Below are 25,522 nucleotides of genomic sequence, written 5' to 3' on the forward strand. Positions count from 1 at the left end.
TTTTCAAACCTGGGCCCTTATGCCAAGGAAAAAGATGTGCTATCGATGAAATTACTCTCCCTTTGTTTGATATGGAATATTTTATTATTTTGAAATTAAAATGTTGGTGTTATAGTTCCTGACTTGGCCTAAAACATTATTTTGTTGTTCCTCAAGATAGTCTCATATTGGTCTGAAAAGAAAAATCCTCTTAGTTTTATATATATATATTAATAAAAGATCTTGACAAACCAGTGCATCACGAACTGTGAAACTGCTATTTTTAAAGGATAGCAATTCCATTTGACCCTCAGCTTTTTCAGCCCTTCATTGTCCATTTTCACATAATACTACAGACAGGTTGGCTGCTACTGCAAGAGATTGCATTGGTGCTATTAAGAAATCATCTGCTACGCAATATGGGTTTAACCCCAACCTATCCTACCACCTCTGAATGACAGCATTCATGGTGAAGCTTGTGAATAGATGAACCTCCAAGGTGTTTGTGCCCTGCCTCCTCACTTTTGCAGTAGCGTTGGGTACTAAACTGACATAGGCTATAATAACTGAACACAACCATCGCTTGCTCTGTAGTGCCTTGACAATACCACTTCACCACACAGGAAAAACAAGTTCCCACCTGTGGGAAAATAACGGAAGATTGGCGAGGAGGATTGTAAACACACTCAAGTGACTTGCAGCTGGGTGTAAAAAACCACATATATCATACTATTCTTTGTCACTTGTGTGTTTGACAAGTAGAACATGTGTTTAGATAACATAGGCCTGTGATAGACTTAGAGGCACCCTGTTGAACATGCTCGAGATTCCTGCCCTGCTGTGGGAAAGATCAAAGCACAGTGGTAAACTGTGCCTGTGCAAATCCCTGAAATGCAGGGGAAAACAGCAGGTTTGGTCATCCTCTAGCATAGACCAAGCCCTGCAGTGACTGTGTCCCTGCTTGTGTGCCTCTGCCCGGGAGCTGCTTTGGGCATCACCCCAGCTGGTGAGGTAACAAAATTAAATTTACTCTTTGCATTCCATCTGTGGTTTTGTGGTTGTTCCTGCCTATATCAGCTCACATGCCACCCATGTTGTAATTCTTATCTTGGATCTCCCTTTAATGGGCTAGCTGCTCCCATGTACTGTTTTTTCATGTAAACTCCTGAGAGCCTGTAAACGAGAGATTCCTTTTTTTTTTCCTCCCTGCATTGCATTATTTCTCCCCTTTCAGTTTATGTTCCCCTAAGAAGTGCTGCTAAAGCTATGTGTGTAGAGATTAAAGTCAGGGTCTACTGTGACTTACAGACATCAAAAGCCAAGAGCAGTACAAGACTGGAGTAAATTACAGGTACTGGCTTTTGTTAGCCTCCAAAAGCCTCTCATTACCATTCTTCTTGTAAGTGCTCTCTAATGCTTCTCTAGTGATTGTAGATGCCCATCAGAGGTGATAAATACTACCTCTGGAGAGAGCACAGGTGATTTAATTGACATGCAAGAGGAGGAACTGAGGCAGGTGGGTGTAGTGACCTGTGAAAACTGTTATTCGTGACACATCACATGTTGTATTTCCCTGTTATTTACTGTTTGCAGAAACAGTCACATTTTGTCTAAAACCAGATCACAAACAGAAAAAAATCTTTTGATAGTTGTTTAAATACACTGTAAAGCCACGCTCTTACCACTCTTCCCACTATGCCATGCAGTTATACTGGTGTAAAGGTACGTATATAAAATGTACCTTTATATATATACACCTCTGTCTCTCTATAGAGGCAAGTACCTATTCCAGTGTAAACTATCTTCAGATTGGTATGACAAAATGTGTGTTCTCATAAAATTACACCCCTTGAATGCATGAGAATGAGCATATTGGGTTTTTTAAAGGCCCATCCATCCCAGTACCCCATCTCCAGCACCAGCTGTTAGCAGGTCTGGATGGAGAAGCATAAAATCAGAACAAGAGCATACGGTATTCCCCTGAGTGCTGTCCCATCTCTCTAATCCATGATGAAGGGATTTTCTGATCCTGATGTGATTTCTGTATTTATAAATTTAGATTAGAAAACATAACATCATTTTACCTAATAACTCATAAATTTAGACCAGATATGCCTTTTTTTTTCCCACTTGTCTGCACAATTTACTGCATTTTACAGAATCCATCTGCCTGCAGTTCTAATTCCAGGTTTTCCTGCTGGTATTCAGGATGGCTAATGGGTTCTTTCCATTACCCTCATATCTAGTCCATCACTCTCCCAATATTTCATTCCTTTCTGTCCATTTCCTGCAAATTTCAGAGGGATTGCTCTGTTATTCGTTCTGTCATGGTGATCTCATTTTGCTCACTCAAATATTCCTTCTTTTGTTCTTTAGTGTATAAGTGACTTGCAGCATAAAACTCTTGCAATATCTTGGATGAAAACACCAGAATGTTTTTTTCTGTATGAACAAATGAGAAAAGTTTCTTTCATTCTTAACCAAATTGTTGGGTCTCCTCTGAAATAAAAAGTCATTAAGTATTTTTGTATGTTTTAAATGGGCTTCTAAACATACAATATTCTTGAATTTGTTGTAGAAATGTCCCTAAAAGACACTAAATGTTGTTTCACTTTTACAGGTAAAATAAAAATAAATACATGTGGGTTATTACACCTTTGGATGGTTTTAGGGATTGATTTTGTGGGTTTTTCTTTTTACTTCGGATTGTTTGGAATAGTGGTAAAATTAAATGTAATTAATAGTGGTAAAACTTGTTTAAATATCTTCTTTGTTGAAAAGTATATTTTATTAAAATTTCAAATTTAACATACACACTTTCCAAAATTGTATAGATGTAGAAGAATTTAGTTAATTGTACTAGGTATTATGCTGTAGAAAAGGCTATGTGGCAAAATGCAAAGAAAAAAAAGTAAATAATAAGTGACAAGAATAGGATAAATCTAGGTTCATAAAGGTGACATGAATAAATAGCCTGGAGAATGATAAGTCACAGGGAAAAAAAAAAGTTTGTGAAAAACTGGGGTGTGGGGGTTATTATCTATATATGAGTTGTTATTAACTCATGTTAAATATTCTTTATTAATTTGTACTGGATGTAATGCCTCTATTTACACAGATAAAGACACTTGCTCTGGTAAGTGATCTGCATCCTAGGCCAATCTGTACAGGATCATTCATGTACAGACAGCTGAGGACCAGACCCTCTTTGGAGACACTGACTACTTCCACACAGCCCAGCACTTGGCTTGAGTCTCCTTTCCCAATGTGGTGACCCAAAGATTTTAACAATAATTTTCTGTCAGCTTTTAAAGTTGAAAGCATTTGAAATCACCTGAGATTTATGTTTCAGGTCACTAAAGCAGAATTCTTCTACAATTGTGCTGAGAATATGTGATTTATGCCCTGGAGGCTTTTGACCAAAGAGAAGCTTGGTGTGTGCAGTGTCCCTGTGTCAGAAAACACAACGTCTGTACAGGACACAGTTCTGAGAACTACCTCCAGAAATGCACTCTGGCTTCATCAAGAAGGGAACTGATTTACTCCAAAGGAGAGTACAGGAATGAACACAGTATGTACGTGATTGGGATAATCAGGGGGAAAACAAGGAAGCAAATTATTTGACAGCGCAGGTATACCTAGTGAGTACTCAGATAGCTTCAGGGGTTTCCAAAGAGGGCCTTTCATGCAAAACTTGTTATTATGGGAATAAATTAGAAACTGGAAGTAGTGAGCAGCATAGTTTGTGGCACAGATTTGGACAAGAGGAAAAGGATAGGAACAAATGTGAAAGTAGAGAGAAAAATGTTTGCAACGTGGGCAAAGCAGGAAAGGAATATAATAGGAACAAGAGTTCTGTAAAAATATACAGAAGCCTATGGTGATCTCTTTGAATTGAGTTTGTATACAAGAGAAAACTAAATCAGACATGACACTAATGGCTTATGAGTTTCTGGGTTTATGTTACTAGAGAATATAAAAAAAAAAAAAAGATAGAGGAATCTATGTGCACTGTTGAGTAATATATTTTCTCACTCAGCTTTTCCTTCCTCCTACTGTTTCTCTGTATTTATTCAAGGTACACTGGAGAGAATATATAGACACACATCTTTCTCCAGTTTCAGCAATATATACTTGAACAAGCAAAATAACAAATTCTTCTCAGGTTGTTAGTCTAGTAGGTGGTAGCAAACTCACCTTTTGCCAACTCCCAAACTCCATTTTGAGGTCTTCCCATTTTCTTCTCTTGCATGCACTGGAGGATATATAAATCCGAAGAGTGTAGTGAAGTAGAGAATAGTTATCTAAATAGTCCAGTCAGGCAAATTCTTTTGTCTGTGTGGAACAAAGCACAAGAAAGGAAAATTCAGTAATTACCCATTAGAAACATGAAAGGTAAAATAAAAGACAAATACAAATTATTCTTTAAAAACAAACAAACAAAACCAGAAACAAACAAACAAATAAAACAAAACAAAAAAACTAAAATTGTTGGTCCTTGTTATTTGACAAACCTTAATGTTGTTAATGAAGAGCTTAGACAAGCATTATTCATCATCACAGGATTTCAGTGTGGTAAACCAAGAAAGGAGAAAGGAGAATAATATTTTGCTGACTTGACAAAGCAGACTAATATTCTGAGAGCAACTGTTTGCCCCATAATATTTTATAAAAGGGTGTGATTGCAGAATATCATGTATTTTCTTTTACTAGTTTTCTATTTGCTTCATATGCCTCCATAAACATTAGAAGTTTTAATGTACTATTTCTTTTTGGATAACATCTTTTTTAGAGCATACATTTTTGCTTAATTTAATCTAAAAGTGCAGTTACTCAAATTTAACAAGTACATTTCTGGACATAAGATCTTTCTAGATGTTAAAGCCAAGAAACCTCCTTATCACAGTAAATAGTTGAATGATCACTTTGTAAGCTTATCTGTAGAAACACAGTAATCTAATTGTTTTTAAGGAAGTTTTGCTTTGAAAAAAAAAAAAACTTTGAAAATCAGATTCCGCATATTTGGAATCCAACTCTTTTAGTTTAAATTTAACAACAACAACATAAAGACCATTTTTTTTTTAAGTTTTTAACTGGGAAATGATAAATCAGGAAGATTCATTTTTCTCATTATAGTATTTGTTAGAACTTAATCTTTGACTCAAACTGAGCTGCACCTACTTCTTCTTTTGAAGATATTGAGGATGATTTCTGGGAAGGCCCAGGAGAAAAATACAATTTTAGGAGACACTGTCTGTCTTACTGCTAGTAGTAACAAAGTCCTGCCACCTGTCTAAAACATTTATTTTTAAAACCTTCTTTTTGCTATTTAAAAGGAATTATAATTAGCACTTATCTGTTATTTTGAAGTCTAATTAGTTATCCTTGTATTATTATTAAATTATGAAGAGCTGAAGGTCACGTCATAGATCATTTCAAAAGTAAATGTCCCCTAAGTTTTTAATACAGTCTTGAAATTTACCACTGTTACAGAGATGGCATTTGGCATTAAAGATTTCAACATCGTTAGAACACAGCTAAAAAAGAAAAAATCCAGGTTTTATAAAATATATTGATTTTTTTATTTTATAAGGGGAAACTTGATTTAGTATACTAATTTTCTAAAATGACTGAATAATGATTCATCATTTGCAGAGGTTTTATACCAGCTTATCTCAGTTGCTTTGTTGCAGTTATTCCTGTGTATTTTGAAATGACCTAATACAGAACTAGATCCAGTTACCTATATATCTTTTCAACATTTTCACGGTCATATTCGACTTAGCAACACAACCTCCGCTTCTTCCGGCCCCACTGACTACAGAAGCAGGATCCCCTGATGGCAACAGAAAGCCCAAGTGATTTTTCTGCACTGGAGGAAGATATGGAGCTGGGAAAGTGTCCAGAGAGCAGGCGTCTCTGGAGTGGGGAGAAGCAGAGGTGCAGGAAGCAGTTTCAAAGTCCTCTGCAAACAGACATAAGGAGAGGGCTCTGGGTCACCCATGGAAAAGAGGTGGGAGGTGCAGGGGGCAGGTCTCACTTGCAGGTGCCCCAGGTAAGCCAGTGTCTTGTGGAAGGAAGGGATTGAAGTCCACAGGTGTTGCCTTCAGCTTTTACACCCCGCGGCTTTGCTCAGCTGGTACCAGATCTCTTACAGCCTCAGCTGGAGAGTCCTGGCTGTTCAGCAACTCCCCAGTGCTCCTCAGTCCAAAAGGCAGCCCCACAGCACCTTCCACCTGCTGCAGACAGACTGCTGGGTATGAACAAATCTTCACATCAGCCTGCACAGGAATAGGTCACTTCTGTGTGTCTCTCTGGTTTTCATGTCTGTGCTCACAAACTACACTTGCAGTTTTGGTATGGACCAGTAAGGGAGGACTTTACACCTGATTTGAGAATCAGCTGTAAAGATTTCAGCAACTTTGGTTGTTTTGCTTATTACAGTTTCCATAAATGAACTCTCAACTTTTGTTATACCTAATGCAAATACTTGTGCAGCAGAATTGTTTTATTTTTTCAAAATAATTTAGAAATAAAAATCCATCTATGTCCTGATTTGTATTTAGTCAGTGCTTTAGACTTTACATTTGTTTCTCTATTGGTATAAATAAAACAAGTAGTTTAAACAGGATAAGAAACATTTAGTGGTTTGTTGATTTTTTTGTTTGTTTGCTTTTTTTTTTTTCCCTGTGGTTTCTTGGTTTTGGAATGCCTGGATCTCTGATGGAGTTTTCTTTTTAAGGTTTCTCTGGGTGTTTTGCTGCCAGGTTAACAAAACAACAAGTAAAAGCACATGCACCTGCCGCACACTTGCCTTCATTAGCAGTGTGCTCAGAGAGAAGGGAGGGAGGTGAGAAAGAGCTCAGCAAACCAAGTTGCAAAGTGTTAAATCCAACTGCATGTCAGTGTAGTGAAACCTTGGAAGCCCTTCCAAAGCATGATGGCATATCTGTCCTTCCTATTGTATCAAACTGATGTCTTGATTGGCTTGAACAAATATTTCAGTGACTATTCTAGAATTATGCTCCAACATGGATAATCCATTTTTGGGGTTCAACCACTTCTTTGATGTCTACAGCTACAGAGTTACGATGAACATTTAATAATTGGTTCTAAGCTTACAGTTTATGATGAAGAATAGGGCACACAAAGAATGTTGGCATTATATTTTTTCTCAAACTGAAATACAGGGAAGTAGAAAGTAGAAGAAAAGAAAAGCTTAAAATTGGGGTACCTGGTGAGAAACATGAACTTCTTCCTAACACAGAGGACATTCAAATCCTTCTAACAGGCCATTACGGTGACTTGGGAAAAAAAGAAATACAGCACCCACATTTCAACTTCATAAACCTTACATTTAGGGCTCAAAGATATCAATCTGAAACCAAGAATCTGGTAGCAGGTACTGGTGAAACACCCAAGAGTACATTCATTTGGTGTAGCCTCATTGCTTTATAAATACAAACCCACTTTTTTACTTGTAGTACTACTATTTTCCTAATCAATCCATCACTCAGTCACACACTCATAATCTCAGCTAAATCGCAGTTAAATCTCAAGATCAGCTTCAGGTCTTTCTTATACTGTCAACTCTGACATCCCAATTTTAGGCAAAAATTAAGGAACATTAGGTAAAAGTATAAGGGCAGAAATTTTTGGCTGTGGTTTGTCCATAAAAGTTTTGCTTCCCGCCATGCCAGATGTTGTTGCAAGACAAATGATGTGGGCCACCCTAGAAGCACAGAGAGTAGGTCCCCATGCAACTCTCTTTAATAAAGAAAACTGGCAGTCTGCAAAGCCAGTTCTAGCCATCCATCTGTTCAGCTGAGAGGCTGAGGATACCATGGATGTGCTGAGTCTTCTTTTTCCCCATATGATAAATTTGAACTAAATAATTTTTGACATATTTTAGGACAAGTCAGAGTCAAAGCAAACCAAATGCCTGGTTTATACCTTAGGCCTAGCCAAGCAGGATAACCAGAGGACAGCCATTAATCATCCACAAATTACAAAGAAATCACCATGAAAAGTCAAAGGTAAAATCAATTACAGTGACAATTAAAGGGGTCACATATAAGACTTGAAAGCTTTGCAGTTAATAGATGTTCTAATACAAGGTAGCAGAGACTGTAGGCTTCTGAACTTTGAACTAACAAACTAGATTTTCCCTGGAAGGAATAAAGCTATTAGTTAATAGAAATTGTTTCTGTAATTAGCTAAACACAAAACTACATATAGAAATTAAACTAAGGAACTAATTTCCTCCCTTGCAAAGAATACCTGATAGTTAAAGGAACAATAATATTGAATATTACAAAGACTGTAATAATCACAGTTGCTTTTAGCTGCAATTATATTACTCGGAACATAAGAACAGAAGAAATGGGAACTTTCTTTTTCTTTAAACTGAGTGATAAAAAGGCAAAGTGTGGATTACTTGGTGGCCAGGGTCAGAAGGACTACAAATTGTGCCTTCTACTCCTCTTCCTAAAATGAAATGAAGTCTAACAAGACTTTTCTGATCTACAAGTCTGTGAACCTAAATGTGTCCTTCCATTGACATACTATAGCATGAATATTTTTAAGTTGGGTTGAAAATGTTCAGGAGAGCTGAACTGAGAATTCCAGGTACAAAGAAAAGCAACAAACAGTCAGAAGGGGAATGAAGATCCTATCATGTGAGAAGGATGCCAGGTTGTATGGGGCTTTGAGCAACCTGACCTAGTGGAAAGTATCCTTGCTTGCCGTTGGGGCGTTGGAACTAGATGATATTTAAGGTCTTTTCCATCCCAAACCATTATATGATTCTATGATCTGAAAGTCCAGGAAAATGAAAAGAATTCATATATCAGTCTCCCAGCTAAAACTCAGGCAAACCATCATGCTGCTATAAATACACAGCGTCTGGTTTGAAGATAAATTTTCATCTGTTGAGAACATGCACACAGAAAGCAGATCCCTCCTGAGAAGTCCATGCAGGCAGATTGGAACACTGCTGATAGACCCAGACTCCTGAATGCAGTTTCTCAGTTGAGAGAGGTACTTTCTTGAGAGCCCTTCCTTGGGCACCTAGACTTTAAATTGGATCTGGATTTCTGAAGAATGGCAGCCCTAAATCAGTCTACATTTACACTTCTTCCAAGGAATAGTCGCTGAACAATGCCTTTGTGGCTCAGCTCATCAAGGATCCTTGGCAAGTGTCACATAGCTAACATAAGTTGAAAAGTTGCTACCTGCTCTATGAACAAGAAATTTTTGCACAAAATCAAATCAATTTTCTAACAAAGTATAACAACAACAACAGAAACAAACAAACTAAATAAATATTAATAATAAAAAAAAAAAAATCAAAAACTTGGTCCCATCAAGTTTTAAGTACAAAATCCAATTTCATTAAGTGTTTTATCTGGACTCTATTTCTTATTTAATTCCTAGCATCTCTTGCTCTCGGAATTTCTCTAAACAATGGATCACAATTGATAGATTTACAGACTTGAAAATGCACTGTGGTTATGCCCTATTTTGGTTTTCCAATGAGGCAGAATCATTTCAGACCAGACAGCAGATGGCCAATGCATTCAAGAAGGAGGAACTAATGATGGACTCACCCTTCTTGTCTATTAGAACTAAATCCTCATATTAGTCTTTTGACTTTTAAAAACAATTATGCAAAACATTTTTAAAATTAAATATTTATATAAAGATGCATTTAGAAAGTAACTGCCAATAATAAAATATTTTTAAAATAACTGCCAATAATAAAATTTTTAAAAAGCTAGTAGCCAAAGAGTACAAAAATGAATGAAAACTGCTCTCATGCTCATACTTTCTGATACAGAGTCAGCACAAGCAGGTCCATGCCTTCCAAATACCTGGGTTCCTTTTCATAAAGTAATTATAGAACGGCATCTGTTTATCACTGTGTAAATGGATGTTCTCAGTAACTGAATCCAACATACAGCATAACTAACTACATACATAACTATTCTTGAAAAGTTAAATGGGCCAAAGCCTAGCTTACCTTTGCTGACAAGTTTCACTGTGGGCCTAGGCTCATATGGTTATTATCCAAGTTTTAATGGGAAACTTTTAAAAATACATATTTATTTCACTTATAACTGTGGAATTTCAGTTTAACTATCTACAGAAAACGGGGAGAGGAGCTTTTATTCTTTTTTTATTTTTGACCATGAAATAGGTTTTTTCTTTCTTATTTTTCTAACAAAAAAATTGGAGCTACAATGAACACTATTAACTGTCCCAGACTGTAGGCGCTGCAGTGATATATTTTGCTCTAGATACAAATACTATATGTTTTTAATCTGTTCAGTTCAATAAATGTTTCACAGCTTGGACTAAAAATATTAGTTTAATGCTTTAATCATGGAGAGCATTTAGCTGAGATAATCTATAATGTTTTAAAATACAGGATAATATCAAACCCTTGAACTTAGGCAACTCATTTATCTTTAAATATTCATCAATTCTTATGTTGATGACTAGTTAAAATTATTAGTGGTTACAAGGTCTTAATCTGTCTTTCCAATCAGATATGAACACCTCCACATTGAGGAGTTATTTTTATTCCTAGATAGATGCCAGAGATTGAAACAGCTGCATGTGTGAGGCACTGCACCTGGCTCAATAAATTGTGAAATATTTGGCCTCGCTCTACATCACATAAGTGTCCTTGTCTTCTTTCTTCTTCCATGCAGTAATGCCTCCATCTAGGTGAGTTTTCGCTTGTCCTCCTGACTGAATATGTTCCAGAGGCCAAATACATCTCCTGTGCATGTGAAGTCTAATACTTAGGCCACTAGCTGACCTTCCCTGTTTCAGATGTGCTTCACAATTTCCTGTTTCTATATTTGCTTCAGTAGTTAGCTTACTCAAAGTTATTTCTTCCCTGTGCTCTTATAATTAACCTTTAATAACTTTTTCTGTACATAAGAAGTAAGTAAAATGGCCAGTTCAACATAACAGTACAAGATGTCTTTGAAACATAACAAATTACATTAAGACTGGGAAATAGGAATATTGTTTCTTTACTTTCTCACTAATTTACTGTGTGTCCCTGAGGTTTCTGTATTTCTAGATTATATCTGTTAAATGGTAAAAATAACAATTAAATATATTCCATGCACTCAAGTATATATTCCATGTTATATATAAAAGCCATTCTCTTTCAACATTTTACAGCCTTTAGTGTAGGCCTCTCTCTCAAGCTTTCAATGTTAAAGCTAGATAGCAATAAACAAAAATGTCTACTCTTACAAATGGAAAACACCAATCTATCTGCTGGATGAGACAAATCAAAATACAGAATTTCCCTTCTGCCCACTGAAGTTCTGCAGGATAAACTCTTTCCTCCAACCTTGCTTTCTAGTACAGCAAATTTCAGCGTTTTCACCAGTCCCAACAAATTCTGAAGAAACTGCTGTGCATTCCCAGGATAGATAACCACCCACAAGTACAGGCAAGCTCCCTCCTCTGCTCATACTTCCCTCATTGTCCATCGCACCTGCATCTCCAGGGACATCCTTTTGCAGTCCGTGTTCAGGCTTTGCCTGGCAATGAAAAGTACCTCCTTCAGACAGTGGGTTTAGCCAAAAGAGTAGGCAACTGCCAGAATAGCTGGTTGTTCTTCTCTGCTTCAGAGCCCAAGCCTTTTTTTACCTGTAAAATACTAACAACACATTAATCTATGTATGAACAAGATGAGAATAAACACTCCCACATGCTCTTGCCAGTCCTCCTACCCCAAGTTTATAAAGTCCTTTGCATTACAGGGAACTGTTAGGTCCAAAGTGTTTCTTTACAGGTCTCTGTCCAGAGGTAGCTTTAACCTTGTGCTGGAGCTTGGAGACCCTGTAGTTCTAAAACTAATTTGCTTGCTTTAGTTTTGCACCTTCATTACTCTAAAAATGAGAGCTCTTTGAACCACTGATTTCTTAGCCAGACCTTGTAAGTTCTATGACAATCCCCCAAAGACCAGCTTGCCAAATAAAAAGAAAACGTCTTGCCATAAATGTTGTGAAAAACATACTACCTAGCATAATATCTCCTTGTTATAATGAAAAATATCAGTTGCATTACAGCTTGGATTTTTTTTTTTTCGTGTCTGAATAATAAAGGCTCAGGAGACTGATTGCTTCCTATACAGCAAGAAGGTCATTCTATGAACTGAAAGTTGTGTGAATTGGACAAGCTAGAGCTACATGGGATTCTGTTTATTGGAAATATTAAATAGATACTTATTTACTTATTTTATACCTTTATCATGAAATATTTGGGTATATTTCTAAAAAATTTTGTGATGATACTGTAGACATCACAGAGACAATGGCAGAGAGAAAAAAAAAAAAAAAAAAGTTTGGTCTATTAGAGAAAAGATGTCGATCTAGGACCTCCAGAGACTGAAGGGTTGACAAAAAGTTGTTGATTCAAGAGTGTTTGAATTTCAAGATAGCATAAAAGGAGGAGGGTAAGATAAGCACTGGTGACTGGAGGGGGGGAAGAAGGGAAGGGTGGGGACAAGAACCTATAAATAATTAATAGGCTCTAACATGACTAAAATCTATTTGTAGATTTATTACTGAAATAAAGCACAGGAGGAAGGATGTCATGCTCTAGAGTGTAGTCAAAAACAATTCACATACAAAATCCCAACAAAACTCAATGAAATAATGTAACAGGTGGCTGGAACCTGCCTAGAAATTTTGCTGTGGATCAAAAACACTGTCTGTGAAACAGTTTAAACTGCAGACATGAAAGAAGAGCTATTCAGCAAGTAAAAAGATCAGAAAACCCAGTGAGATATTCAACCTTGAAAAAAAAAAAAAATGTCCAGCCAGCAGAATCTCTGTTATATGTTGATATAGATAAAGACATATGTTTTCACTCTAGGTTGCAGTGTAAAGTTGGAACAACTTGACCTCATTTTAAACTAGCTATCTCAGGTACTGGAAGCAGTGTAAATGCTACGCTACACTGCAGTATTTATTCTGAAAGGCAATTAGAGCTCTCTGCTTCTATGGCTAACTTGCTTCTAATGAGTTTGCTTGATACTTGCTTATCAAAGCAATCTAGTTCACTGAAAGCTATTTCCAATATCTCTGAAGTCCTTAAAAGGTACATGTACCCAGATACCACAATAATGTAAGACTGAAACAAATGTTATTAGAACTATACCTCCAGTTTCTTATCTGGTAAGGAAAAGGATATTGAACAAATTCTACTGCAATAGTTAGAATAAGCAAAAAAGTCTGAAAAACATATGTGAGGGCAATGTCAGCTACCCAAATAAATTACTGTCTTCATTCAAGGCTGGAGATCACACAGGCAAATCAATGGCTGAGTTGCATTCTTCTAAAAATCTTTCTGGGTAGAAAATGGTATTTGGTCTGATTTCAGTTCTCACTACCAACCCCCAACTCGAAATAATTTCAGCTTCTCTGGAGTAATTTCAGCTTTACCCAGAGTAACTTTGGAGTGAACTTAAAATGCACATTCAGAAATGGAGGACCACCTCTGTTTGCCAGGACTGGGCACCATGACATTAAAGGCAGGCCCGTACTCTGTCCCACCAGGGAGAAACAAGAGAAGATGAAAGATTAGGAAGCCTGCAAATATCAGCCTGCTAACTGTTCTTGCACCTTACCCTCACATCAAAACACTGTGACGGAACCTCCTCTTTCCTTATTCGTAGGTCCCTGGTCTATATAGTAGCTCCACTAATTGAACCTGATTTTATATGGGATAGATCAACATGCTCCTTACTACTTTAATAGCAAGACAGATACTTTGTAGATATATGTTGTTTGTCAAAGGCTTATATTAATCAAATCTGCAGTAATCTGGTTCGCTTTTAGGACCATTTTATGTTTACCTTCTAGTGAGCTTAAACATTTTTTCACTTGCCTGTTCAATAATTTCTTCTTCAAGTTGAAGTAAAAAAAATAAATTTCAATTGCCTTTAAAAGCCTTGCAGTGTTTTATCTTAACTAGACCTTTAAACAAATCCCTCTTTAACTATATTATTTTCCTTAGTAGTGGGAAATCTATGCTGCTACAGCAAAAATTGACTTTTCTAGTGCAGCTCAATTTTGACTTGTAATGAAATTCTCTACTACTGCTGAAATTGGCATCTTCTAAAACATCTTTTAAGATTTTGTCCATGACAAATGTTCTTGGAACTGCCTTCACAGCAAGGTTTATATTGATGACAGGAACAAGTAAATAGAAGAAAGAATCAACACAAATCTCACCTATTACCTTTAATATTTGCGGGAGAGATCAGTTAATTGATTATTTCAGAAGCAACTGTTCCATTCACCCACTTCAAAGTCTCTTTTCTGGGAATGCACTCAGAGGAGGTACTTATTCCATAAAGGCAGGAGGACTACATATTCAGCATACTAAAGTTCAATGAATTACTCCCCAGCAAGAAGTTATTTCTCCATAAACTGTGTGAATCTAATCTTCCTCAATGAAAAATAAAATATGTTAATTTAAATAACCACTTATGATGTAGCCAGCCATTCTGACAGAGAAGTCGTTTGTGATGACCAACATGGCAAAATTCAGTCTAAATAGCTAAAATTTGGAAATAACAAAAGCAACTGAAAACCAGAGCTTGTAATGGAAATCGTCAGAGGCATTGATTTCTGTCACACAAAGACGCATACACTTACACAAAATAATCAGTCTCTGCCTTCTTTTTATTCTTTCTTAGAACACAACACATAGAATCACACAATTTTTACTATTAAGTAACCATAAGAACAGTATGCACAGCCACCTCACATACAAATAGATTCTAAAATATTGGGTAAACTTCAGCCCTTACCACAACTTCTTGATGCATTATAAAGCAATTAGAAAATGAAAGGAAGAAAAAGGGCTATACAGCTACCTTAAATCCAAATAGTAGATCTGATCACATTCTTAGAATCAAATGAACAGATCTTCCCAACATATCTCATAGTGTGATTCAAATTTCAATCATGGTAAAAATGAACCTATTCAAGACTTTCCAAGCCTCTAGCAAAGGATGGGAAGTTAAAATGTTGGTTGTCATATAGATCAATACCTTTCTTTAGATAAGATTAGTTACATGTCCTGGTTCAGCTACAGTTGCACTTGAATTTCTCAAATGAAATCCCAGCCTGCGAACTTATCTACAATTTTGCATGCAATTTTTGCAGATGTTTCCAGATGCACAAGAGTCTCCACAGATATGTTTCAAGTGAAACTAGGAAGGATAGTTCTTTGTTGTCTGAATGAGTAAAAAAGCAGATAGTCAAGCATTATAGAAAGATAATGGTACTTATCTCAGTAATAATATTAGGTACTTTCAAATTATGTTTATAGAAGTCTTTACTTAAGTATACTCTGGGGCACAAAACATGTTTTTCCACTGAATTTGGAGTACGGGAAATGATTGACAGCACCACTGGCTTAAATGTTTTGTGTAGGAAGACTGGCAGCATGGAGCGTCATTGTACTCTGATACTTTGCTCTAATTCTCATCCAGATATTGATAGGAGATGGGATTCATACTCTGAAAATGAGGTAGTTAAGAAGCTGGCAAGCTAGAACAGCTCTCCAAAATGGGTAAGATGAATCAACGGACAGATGCATGGTTTTGTAACCATTGATGGTAGCGGGACTCTAGCATGCCCGGCTAAAATATAACAACTAGGTGAATTAGTCACAATGAATCCCCACCATATGTCATATGCTAATCTCAAATAAAAATTTGGCTTGCAGCATCTTTACTGATACTTCTACCAAAATCAGACTAAGTATTATGTTACTGCCATTGTGGTAGAGCTACATCAGGGACCCTAGCAATAGCTGTCAGCTAGCCTGAGTCAGCTGAGTATTCTTCCAGTCTCTGTTTGCCAGATTTCTTTAAAAAATTTCACTAAACCTTTAATAATCATAATCAAAACAAGATGAGAAGGAAAGGGGGGGGGGGGGGGGGGGGGGGAATAACAAACAAACAACAAAAAAAAAAAAAAACCAAAAACAAAAAGAGGATAATAATAAAGAAAACTCAGGAATAAAAAAATAAAAGAGGGGAATAAGAATAAAGGAAAGTGAGTACTAGAGAAAAAATAGAGGTGATCAGTTAAACAGAGAGAACATAGCAAAGGAAATGGAAAGCAAAAAACAGAAAGCAACAGGACAGGGATGAGAAAGAAGATGCAAATACTCCATTTATTAGAATTAATCTAATCGATTGAAAAGCTATAAAGAATTATATTAAATCTCTAGTGTGTAGTAATCATACTCATTCATAATTCAACCTTCTTCTTCTTACAAACTTTTAAGGGCAAAGCCCAATATGATTGTTTAAGGAGTAGCAGACTAAAATAGTCTACAGGTTGATAACGTAAGTATCCCATCCTTGTGGAAGTTAAATAAATTCAGTTTGTCTACAGGAAAAAATTAAAACAAAGGCATCTTTTTTACAAATTCTGTCTGTTAAACTAGTTAAATTTTGCAATACTGTGCCAGTAAAAAGATATCATACCTTAGCACTGCTGCAATATAACATGAAATTGTTATTATTGTAACAAAATGAGTCAAGAGAAGACATATACTTTCATTTGAGTTCCTATTGTTTACACTGTTTCTATTAAATCAGCTTCCCAGATAGTTGAAGTAGAATTCATGTCAACATGGGAGCATTAATGCCTGCAATCTGAACGGAGGAAATCCTGATACTTTAATCTGAATGAAATGTGGCAATATCCATTTCATTCAAAGGCCTTCTTTTTGTTGTTTGTTGTTCCTTAGTCATAACCTATTACAGATTCTCTAAAATTACTTTATGTAGAAGGGGAAAAAGAGTCATGAAGGGTTATCAACTTGTAAACTATTTGCTGAAGAATAACATAAAAAGGGCCTGCTGAGTACACATTATTTCTGTAGTTTGTGCCAGAAATGATGTAAGAAGGCAGTTTATGACTAAACAAGGTATGTCCTTCCTACCAATCATATGCTGCCATAATCCAATTTGCTGGCGTAAAATCCATTTTACAGGAAGACAAAGACTATATAGGCTGGTACACTGACAGCATATAAAACCTCCTAATACACAATATACTGCTCAAATCAAGTTGCCACTTCAAGTTTATTGCTTATTCAACAGTATTCACTTTACATTTTTCTGTGAGCCACTATGCAAATTCAAAATTAGTTTATTTCACAGTGTTTGCAAGAAGCAAGGTCCAGAATAGCAAACAAGAGACAAGCCAAGTAGATTTTAAAATGTGATCAAATTCAACAGTAACAAGGTTTATAATTACACATGGTATTGAAATGGATTTCTAATCTCTGAAATACAGTTCAGCTGGTGTGCTAGTTGTGGACAAGGACCTGAAAGACATTGTGTTGAATATTAGATACTGATACTTAAATAATAAGGTCGTATTTATAATCTTTTTTCTATTTCAGCTTTCCAGAATACACAGCTTCACAGCACTTTACCAAGATATGGTTCCATGTTAGGAGAAACTTTTTCAATACACTGTCAGGATTACAGTTCTGGGAAAGTGGAGAAGTGCATATTCTGGTATACTTCACAGTGCAAGGCAATTATTCACAGTAAATTTTGGGGATTGTCAGCTTCTTCTTATGACTGTCTAGCTGTACTTTACTGTATAAAAAATTAATCACATGGCCATATCTGAATGGAAAAAAACCCTCCTTTGCTTCTGATACCACAGATCTGAGACCATTTACTGGAAGCACATGACTCCACGTTCATCTGAAGGGGTCTGAGTACCAGAAACTGGAGAGAGCTTGCAAAACGTGGTGCATTCAAATGTGCAGATATTAGCAACTGGAAGATCAGGGATCTGGAGCCAACTACTGGGTTGATTAAGTGGCTAAGTTCAGCAATTGGAGAGTTGCATATAATGTATATGTGTGTGTAAATATATATGTATGTATATATTCCACTAGCAGACTTTGATTCTGACCAGCTGGAGGAGAGGAACAGGACTAGGCAATCCACACTGTTCATGCCCACACAAGACCTGTGTATTTCTGTGGGTGCTGGTGAGTCCCTGTTTTCTATCTGTGCTGACCCGTGTGGCTGGCTGTGTGTGTGTGTGCATGTGTGTCTATCAGGAATACACACTCAGCCTTGCTACTGGCTGAACCTGGGTACAGGGAACCACAGCAGCCCTGCAGCTATGGGACTAGTGGATGGAGAAACCACTGTTCTGCTGGTGCTGTCTTCTGCTGAACTCCAGAGGGTCCCTTGTGAACTTCTTGACATCTGACCACCAAGGTTACAACCCAGATCATCCTACTCAGGATTGAATTAGCCTCACTGACTGCAGGACAGATGGGTTACAATTTGAAGGAGTATGTGGTCATAGTCACCTCACATAGATTTCTGGGTGGTGACAGTTTATAGTGTCGAACAACCAGGTCTGAATTCAGGCTTACAGACAAGTCATAAGAGGCTCTGGGTCACTTAATAAACCTTGGGGCATCTAGTTCCCTAGAAGATGGTGTTTCATATTTCCTTAAGGAAAATAAAACTTATTCTTAATTTTTATATTTATTTCACTATTTTACTGGCAAATTCCCACTGAGATAAAACAGCTAATATAAAGGTATGTTCTAAGAAAAAAATGCATAATGTGCATTCAGACTGATATAAAAACCTTTTTTTTTTAAAAAAAAAATAATACTTAAAACATCCACAAATAATTTTTAGGTTTAGATTATAGAAGGGAGAACCTTATAAGCAAGCTCTCAAAAGACAATAGTTATAGGCATGAGATCAGCAGGTTATTTGCATTCCCAAAAGCAGCAAGAAAAATATGAAATTCATGTAGCTCAACAGAAAAATCACGAGGAACCTAACAGGAATTTCATCTCAGTCAATGACTTCATATTTCTCACATTAAATCTAAGATGATTATGGTTCATTAAATGAAACTGCTGTAGAAAAGTTTATAGAAAGATTTATTTGGGAGGATTATTTTAGCCAGTGAGGAGAAAAACTTATTAGACTGTCAAGTCCATCTGCTTTCAGAAGCATAATACTGTCTACTGGCCAGGGGACAGATCAGATATTAAATAGCTTGCCCTTAGCCAAAAAGTAGGAAAAAGATATATGCATTTGCATATCATTTTCGTTATTGGAGAAACTGTAATCTAGTTCTAAAAGAACAAAACAGACCTTTAAACTTCATCTTGGTTTTTGTGAATCTTTCTCATTTGCTTGTTTAGTTTTTTTTAAAAAAACACATAGATGAACTGTGGGTACTCACCTCACCTTTTTTTAACAAGTAACCTTGACAATTATTAATGAAATTGAGCTGAAAAGACACTCTGGACTATAAAAACACATTGACGTTTTAAGGGCTTTGTTGAATGATGCTCTCATTACATGGCTAAGGCCATGCATTAAGTCACATCTCCATCTACACAAACACACCACAGCTTTTTAAATTTTTCTTATTTATAAATGCAACATATGTTATAATATATATCTTGTAGATATCTATTGTGAATCAGACAGCATACAGCCTGAGTAGCCACAACTGTAATAATTTATTTTTTCCTTTCGTATTTCTATACAAGCCATTAATTAATTCCTCACTCTCCCTCAAATTAATTTCCTTGCTGTTCCTGCACCCTCAGCTCTGTTCCTTAACTAGGCAGATCTTTCAGAAACTTGTACTCATAATAGGCACTTACCTTTGCTCATCTCTTCCTCTCCCCCCGCCCCCATAAACTGCCCTGTTTGACTCATTTCCCATCATGTCTTCCCTGTTCTTAGTGCTATCCTTTTTTTGCAGTTTCTCTTTGCCTGCCAAATGTACTCAGTGCTATCCCTTTTGACACATGGCTGTGCTAACACTTCCAGTTATTCTCAATGGAGAGTATCTTAAGTGGAAATCAACCGCTGGGTCTGTTTTACATGTCACAGAAGAACTGATGTTGAGAGCAATGGATTTCCCTTTGTTAGTTTTCACAGGCACATACTTCTCTTCATTTACTGGGTATGTTATATCAGAGGATCTATTTCTCTAATAGGTGCTACTGGGAGTCTCACATCTAAGACTTTGATGAGAAATTTAAACCAGTCTCAATCTCAATTGGTATGAACGAACATACATTAATCTCTTAAAAACAGCCTCTCTGTGAGGGCTATTGACAATCTGGATCTTGATTAGTTAAAGTATAAGCTTGTTTTTTCCAAACAGGATTTGTCCTCCTTATCACAAACTATTTCCCCCAAGGATCATAAATTCTTGGACTGAAGTAAAGAAGAATCATTCTCTTCCTTCTCCCATCTCTGTCTTCTTCCTCACTTCTGAATACCAGAAAGCTCCTACCATAGTTTCCACTGAGCCAGAGCTGTCCTGTAATCTTTGTAGGGGTAAAGACATGAGCAATTAACTTACAGGGCCTTCCAAAGCAAGTGTTCTAATCAAAATCCCTGCTGAATAACACTGGCCTGAAAAACAAGGATCCTGACTCACTAATGAAACATCTTGAAGCACTCTTACTGAGAATTAAACATTCCTGCGAAACTGCAGAGAAAACACTTTGCATTTTATTTTATACTTTAAATAAGAAACTATACCTAAAATATAAGTATCCCAGTGATCAACAGGACCAGGTATAGAAAAGTTATATTCATGTAATTTCTCTTAGTTCATACAGTCTTCTGTGCTAATTGTTCCTGGGATACACCTGGTTTCAGAATAGCTTGGCCACTCATACTGATATTCATCTGCTTGTCATGTCTGCACAATGAATATAATCTGAGTCTTTAAATGCTTTATAGTTTTCCCTGGCAAACAAGGGAAGTCCACTCCACCTGAGACAGATCAGGTAGGATGGAGGAAAGGATTTATTGTTGCTGTCTTCTGGTGAAGTGTCACTGGCAGCAATGCTCCATCTACCTGTGAGTACCATCCAGTGTAACTTCTTTCCTTGTGCATTGCTCAGGATTTCACTCTCTTCCTAACTCTATTCAGAACTGAATTTGAGACTTTATCCCCACCATGTCTCTAGTTAGGGAGAATTCACTATCTTGTACCAGTTATAACTATGGAGAACCTGTCATTTAAAATGGCTCCAACTCCAACTTAGTTTTCTCTGGTTGTCAAGCCGTTTTCTTTCAGATACCAATGATAGTAGCCAAAACAACTATTTCCATTAACTACTGAAACCTGATCAGCAGTGGGTTCTACTCCACCTACTTCTCTCCATAGATAACAATACCAAAAGCAGGGATTGATTGGTACTTTACCACTTTTTCAACTTCAGGGAGCAGAACTGTATTTAAAAACAAATAAAAACAAACACACACACACAAAAAAAAAAAAAAAAAAAAAAAAAAAAACCACCAACCAAACAGAAACCCCCCCAAAAAAACAAACAAGAAACCCCTTGTAATAGCTTTTGTTCTTTTAATTAGATTTTAATATTAGCGCTCAGTAAAAATATTTATTTGACTAAAAATAATGAAGAGTCAAGGCAGACCTATCTTAGATTAAGATTGGCATGAAGAACAACTGATTGTGGTAACCATGATGGGAGGTATTTCATACTCTGGAGGAGGATTTTCTAACAGAATAGTAATTGAGTCTGCACTCCTTGCGTCTCACTTCTTATTTATAGTCTCTTTTGTTACTTGATGTCTGAGACACAGTAAAAGGATTTAATTTAATACATGGTACTTCTTAGACATGAGGTTTGAAACTCTTTCTTTTTTTTTCCATTTCTTTGCTCCTGACATGTATCAGAACAGTGATCCAAATTTCAAAACTGGTTCATTTCAACCCAAAAGCTATAACTTAGTAATTGACAGAAGGCTGCTGATTGTAACTCCACTACAAATTAAAAACACTGTTTTGTAAACAGCTTTCTCCTAAGAAAGTAAAGTTACTGCCCTAATTGATTTTAACAATGACACCAATGACAATTCATTTTTATTTTGAAGTCAGTATACAAGATGCGCTTCAGGGATAGCTTTGAAACTTACTTGTTCTAGAAAGCACTCTTCTTTAAAAGAATCACTTTCAATCTCTCTAAAGACTCTGCAATCACCACACTGCACTGACCAGTGTCCATGGGGAAGTTTTTCACATGCCTTCTCATCTCAAAGACTTCCAGAGTCTTTCTTCTCAGAGTCAATAGTTTCTCTTCCTCTATATGTACTTAAAATTTCTTAGGCATCTGTGCTAGCTTGTCTTGCTTCATTCTCCTATCACTAGTGCTCTTATCATATAGCCCTACTCACTTTTCACTTCCACTTACTCCGTACCTTAGTTCCAAAGTGCATTTTAGTAAAACTTCTGAAGATCATAAATAAGGGAATATTACAGAGCACAAGGCTCCCCAGGGTGAAATGGTCAAGACTTCCAATTCCTACTGTCCCAGAGAAAAGAATGAAAAATGACTTAATTCAATACAAAATGTAGCCTTCTCTGCTTAGAATGAATAAGGACATCAGCAGGCTGAAAGTAGAGACATTAACACTGAAATAGTTAAACATTACAGACTGAGTCCAAACTCCTCTGAGCTCAACGGCTGAGCTTTTGGCTGACTTCTATGATTTTTGATACAACTGCAGCAAATTAAGAGCTTCTACATGTCCAGCATGGAGGAAAACGAGCTCATACAGTTATTCAGCATAAAGATTTTTAACAAGCATCTCTGGCTTCTTGGCAGTGATCTGTAATATTTCTAGTCATAGTTATAAAATTATTCTGGATTTACTCCATGACTACTCTTTTATGAATATGTTTGTCACTTCTGCTGAAGAGCTGCTTTCTTCCCATTACCTCAAGTCTGAATAGGATATCCATGCTATTTAATAGTTCTTCATCTACTGTAACACAATTATGCTTACATCTCAGTACACTAATCAACACCAAATCAACCAAGGTAAAGACTATCTCTACAATTAGTCTTTTCTGTGATGTGAAAAAGGTGATGTGCATTTCCTGGTATCTTTAAATGCATCTTTTATTTTGCAAACTATGGACAAACAATGGCATTAACAAGGAATGAATTACTGTGCATTATGGGAAAAATCTGAAAGAAAAAATTGAAATTCATGTTAATTCTTCCAATCATCTTTTCTGTTTCAAGATATAAAACGCAGCTTCATTTCAAAAAAAAAAAAAATCAAATCGTTTATGTGGCTTCAACATAAATTCAGAGCAATACCATATTTAACCTCTAATAAGTCTTAAGTGTCACTTGAAAAATATTCTGAACACATTCGTTCTAGTTTTTGATATACCAGCAAATAGCTTGTAGAGTGTTGAAAAAAATAGCACTGATGCTTCCTATGTGAAAGCACATTAGGAGCTTCTATATCCTGTTCAACAGAACCTTTGCAGATTTCAGAAGATATTTTAAGAATTTGTATCACTATAGAAACTAGAAATCAGCAATTTATACTATTTCTGTTCCTTTGTACATCTTAGAACTTAAAGACTGTCCTGGGTAGTTTCAAAAGCACAATGCCTTGATATTTGTCTGTACCTTTTGTCCTTTTGGTAAACAGAGAAAAGTCCCATGAGAGGTTATTTCATCCTTCACTGTTCACAAGATTGGAATACAAATGTATCTAGTCCAATTTTATTAACTGTATGCTTTTTGCTATTACATTCGGCAGAGGCAGATGGAAAATAACAAAAGCAATGGCAAAGATTTCATAAATATAGAATCATACAATCATAGACTATCTCAAGTTGGAAGGGACCCATAAGGATCATCAAGTCCAACTCCCTGCTTCTTGCAGGACTACCTTAAACTAAACCATATAATAGTTATATATCTATAGCTCATCCTTTTAGAGTTTATGCTCAGTAGGTCACATCAGTCTGTGATGTAACTCCAAAGAAGACAAGATTTGCACCAGCCATGATATGGAAACAAGTTCTCAGGATTGGTACAAGGTGCACATCATCAGCTTTCTTATGCTGTTGTCATGTAAAGGATGATGAAGCACCAAGCTGCTCAACTGCCAGACAGGTATATTTACAGTCATTCTTAATTCATTCTCCAGATTTCTATCTCAGATATTTAGATCATGAACATTGTTGTTGCAACATCTTTGATATTTTTATTATGTAGTGTTGGTTATGACTAAGCACTACTTGTCTCAGTGTATCACGGCATTTACAGCATAGAGCAGACCAAACACAATCCCAATGAAGCCAGCAAATTTTCCTATAATGTTAATTTCTGGCTGTACTGTAAACATGCATATTTACATGCATTATTTTCATAACTCAGTCTATTTGATATCTATAAGCATTACCAAAGAAGATATTTAAGTCAGGATCCTACCTTAAATTGCAAAAAAAATCCTTCATACAAATCCATTTATGTGTTTCTAGATAAAGGACAGTATGGTTTTGCCTTTGTTTGTAAAATAGAATTAAAATATTAAATGACCTGACTCTATATCCACAATTTTACTACATAAAAACTCTACACACACTTCAAAAAATCAAAATGTACAAGCATACAATAAATATGAGGAAATTTTATTTCATTTTGCATGGAATAGCATTTGGTATGCTTTTCTTTGAGGTTTGTAATCAAACCTGTTTGAGTCCTATTTATATACACCATGTTTTCCCTGAACTCAGGAAAAAAATATGCATAGACTAAATCTGCCAGATCTTTCACTTTTGTGAATGGAATCATCTAGATAGCTGAAATCTGCTCATTTCCAAGCAATTTCAGATTTTCTTATTTCACATAATGTTATTATGCATCAAATAAAAACTCAAAGTCTAGTTATACAGGACACATGCCTCAGGAGGGACTGTGATTTATTCTTACTCTTCAAATATTAGGGAATATAGTGTGCTGTCAACTAACCTCTCTGGTCATCCAGAAACAAGACTCCGGTAAGCAGTCTGCACTGCAGAAAGCTTCAGCAGAAAATTATGTAAATGGAGCTACTGGTTTAGGATCTCTTTAGAGTGAATTTGACTTTCATATTCTCTCAGGAAACAGAACACCATGCAGCAGTAATACACAAACAACTTTTACTGTGGTAGCTATATATTTAAACTTCATGAGATAACATTGCATAACTAATTACTTCCAATTGCATAATACACTTCAAAGACTGGCTGTGTACTTTTTTCACACACAGTAATTTTCAAGCAAACTGATTGTTTTCCTTCATTTTTTTTTCTTTATATTTATGCCATGTTTCCTTTTATCTAATAACACAGTTCCCTCAACATGAGCACAAAACTTTTCTACAATCTCTTCAAAACTTGCCTCTCAAATTTTAGTAGTTATTCACACTAGAAAGGAAACAGCAGATGAAATGCTGTCTCTTAAAAATTGAATAGAATGAGTTTCCTTGTTAAAAAGATTTTTTTCAGCAAATTAATTTTTAACTTCTTCTCAGAAGGCCATATTGTTTATCGTGTTTAAAATGATACTGTCTTACTTAAGATAAGATGCAAGAGTGGTTTTTTGAGGGCTTGGGGGGTCTTTTATATGGTAACTCACATAT

Source organism: Tyto alba, unplaced genomic scaffold (genome assembly GCF_018691265.1).
Source record: "Tyto alba isolate M040663 unplaced genomic scaffold, T.alba_DEE_v4.0 Super-Scaffold_40, whole genome shotgun sequence".
Taxonomy (NCBI): Eukaryota; Metazoa; Chordata; class Aves; order Strigiformes; family Tytonidae; genus Tyto; species Tyto alba.